Below are 3,722 nucleotides of genomic sequence, written 5' to 3'. Positions count from 1 at the left end.
TTTAATTGATTTGTTACGAGATATTCCGTTCAATATTTTTTTCGCTAACCGAAGTAGACTATCCTAAAGTTACAAAATACAGCAATCTATTCATCTACAATAATAGTTATTGGTTATAGGTTAGATAACCAATACTTTTGTGTGAGTTTTTGTTTATTATTAGTTTAAAGAGAGTGTGAACCTGTGGATGCAATTTTTAGCCACATCGTATGATGCATATCTACGATGAGGCTCTGTTGGCGGCATTGTAGGCGGCGTCGTAGTGTGCACAGTAAATGCCTTTGGCAGTATAAAATTTTTCGTTCGTCACTGAAAGGAGAGTGAATGGGAGAGAATTGTGGTGAGGTGATATTTTTCCTTCGTGTATTTTAATTTATAATAGATTCCAGAAAAAAGGCACAATTTTCGTTAACAATCATGATAAGGGTTAGATGTAGAAAACTTTGAAATAATTCATTTCTGGTGATAATACCAATACAATCGTTCCTATTGTATTATTAAGACTGTGCTCAGGGCTATGTTTCAAAATTAGGCGAGATTACAGTCAATATAATCCACTGTCGTGGTTGACTGTCGCATATTTCGAGCGGGAATTTATTGTTATCGATATTTCATTTCGTCAATGGGCTTTCAAAATGCCATCTGATATCCCTTCTCGCGCGAATTTGGGAACAATGATAGTTGATAGGATATTCCCTAGAGACACGGGAAGTAAATATCTCGCGCCAAAGGGCTCTCAGTATTTACGTCTTAAGTTTGCGGTTGGGAACCGCCTAAATCTTATACTCTAAAATACGTACGTATCTCATTAGAGAAAATACTTAGGTGCGTCGTATACCTTGTTAGGGAACCACGTGACTTTAAGCAATATTTCTCTATTGTTTGTATAATTTAATAAGGTGAAGAGATAATAATACAGAGTACAGAAGTACAGTTAGTTCTCTGGGCGATTTTGAACCGAATATGTTCTATGATCTTTTGTCGTTAGGACCCTCGTTTAAAAGTTATGATTACAGTGTTTTATGGATGTCCCCTTAGTTAAATTAGCATTTTTTGTCAGTTTCATACTTAAATTTAAGGGGTCACCCGTAAAACATGTCTTAAGGCAAAATTTATAGAACATTTTCCACTCAAAATTACCCAGAAACCCCTACTGTATTTTGGAATACCTAGGTTTTAAATTTCTATTTTTTAATTACTGTTTTCATTTTATATACGTTTAAATGCATAAATGCCTGATATAAGTTACTACATATGAAAAACAAAACATTCTTGAAATCTTTTGAAATGTCTATTGTGTTAAAAACAATGTACCTATAGTGTAGGTACCTGACAAAGTTGAGATAATTTTCCTTGTTTCACATAAAATTTTAGAAAGTGTTTTTTATTTTAATTGCTTGGAAACAAATGTTTAAAAATAAAAAGGGATTTTTACAATTAGTTTTTAAATCCACGAAGAGATTTCCATTTAAACATAGAAACTATACGATTAAATAACATTGAACCTTGGAAATAAAAGCTTAATCAGGACGTAGAAACGAATTTTTTACTCTCTCTTTTTTATACGATATTTTTAATTTTATTACGAAAGTTTTAAGTTAGAAACTTTGGGTATTTAGGTTTCTTGCACGAGCAGTCATTCCTAAATTAACCCTTTTGTATTTTCACTAAATAAAAACAGTCATAAAATCTCACCGAGGTCGCTTTATGATTTTTAATAATTCCATAATATCCCATCAGTTTATGGTTATTCATGAAAAACCTCCTATTCCGGTCTACCGACTGTCGACACAGATTCCATTAACGTAGAATTTAAAAGGATTTGAAAAGGGAGGAGATATATAGAATTTCGAATAATTGAAGACATAAATTAAGATGATTTAAAGTTAATTTAAAAAAAAAATACATTAAAAATTGTTAACTCTTCCCCTGTTATTAAGATAAACCTCAATTTTTTTAAAAAAAGGTAATTAACTCATTAAGGGTTCATTATATTATATGTTTTTATTTTATAAAATAATGATTTTTTTGAAGAACGATTTAAGTTCCATCTTTTTGCTTAATTAAACCGGTATGATGTGAAAAGAGTTAAAAAAAAAAAATGGAAATTTTCAGTTTTCTAGGTAATTTCTTGGCCCATTTTATATACTTGCTTCATGAAAATGTTTGCTGTTTTTATTAGTTTAGAGAGTGATTTTATTGGAGTTATAATGAAAATTGACTTATATTCCATTACATTGTCTATACTTATAAAATACTCAATGGTGGCAGGTAAAATAAAAGAAGTCATCTACAGGAAACTGAATTTAGCAAAAAAGAATAATTATTTCAAGCAAAATCCTTATGTTCATCTATCCAGATTTTTTTCTTCTATTACTTAAGTCAACCAAACATGTTTCTAAAAAAACAAATGCATTTTTTTAAAAACATTTTAGGTAAATGTGATATATTTTTTAGCTAATTTTTAAATCACGTGATCTTCATTCGGACAAGAGTATCTGTACTGATATGTTAGTGTCATTTTGTTTCCTAGAAAGACTAGAATGGAATGGACTCCTAAAGGTAAATATATGAAATGGAATTAATTTTAATATTTTCGTTGAATTATTTATTTTTTTGGGCTAGCATAATTTGTATATTATACTTTGTTTTTAGCATTTATAGCAAGCCTTTAAATATTTAAAATTCTTTCATAGAATAATACACCGAATGGAAAATATTTTCCACTAGAGTTGACCAACAAGAACAAAACAATGCCAGCTCTTTCGCCTTCACGATCAATAAATAGTCATTTTTGAAAATGGGAAGCAACCTATCGTTAAAACGTTAAAAAGGGTTGCATTGTGGGACCGCTAAATTTAAATACCACACCTATTCTTTAGCCAAGGCAACCGAATTAAAGAAATATACATCGAGAAACCGGGATAGGCTTAAAACAAGTTCTAGCGCCTTTTTTTCCCCCCAAAGTCTCTAATAGAGAGAAGTGATTAGCTTGGGGCTGTATTCTTCTACCAGAAAGTACCACGCGCTCGTGATACTTCTTACCAGACACCTTAAGTTTACACTAACCTACATTAAGCCACGGTAATTGGTTCTTTCATCGCACGTGACCCCTTTTTTAAGAATTTCATTGGAGGAAACTTTAAAACCGCCGATAGCTTTTTTTTCGAGTCCCGTTAGATTTCAGACTTTACATCCCCCTCAATAATTTTTTTCCTACTTAATAATACTTAGAAATTATTAATTTCTAACATGAATATTGAATTATTAGCAATAATAAGTTAAAAATCGTGTATTAAATTAATGTAACCAACAATTGCGGTAGAAAGCGAGCATTGAAGTGGTTCTGTGCTATAGTTAACCTCGTAAACCAATCTTTTGAAAAGTAAAATTTAAAGTGAAAAAATCATGTTTATAAGGTTTGATTATACTATAACAACAAGTTAATAAGTTTTAGAGGAGACCACTTTAAAATAACAAATTAAATTTAAAATATTTGCGTCGAGGTACCCAAAACTTTAGTTGGATCTTATTATTTTCTTACGGTGTAGATAAACTAATACGTTTAAAGTGCTCTTAAATATTCAATGGTAAAATATCTTTAATTCATGATAATGCCGTTATACTCCGGGGTTCTTTGAAAACCTCTCCCAATATCAGCCTCCCTCCCCACTCCGTCCATTTTAAGTTTCATGTTAATATTTTGCACGGTGACCTACCTA

This window comes from Phalangium opilio, unplaced genomic scaffold, assembly GCF_054372755.1.
Source record: "Phalangium opilio isolate 3A_F unplaced genomic scaffold, DU_Popi_V2 ptg000070l_1, whole genome shotgun sequence".
Classification (NCBI taxonomy): Eukaryota; Metazoa; Arthropoda; class Arachnida; order Opiliones; family Phalangiidae; genus Phalangium; species Phalangium opilio.
The sequence above is the reverse complement of the archived record's forward strand: the minus strand, read 5'-3'. Positions refer to the sequence as shown.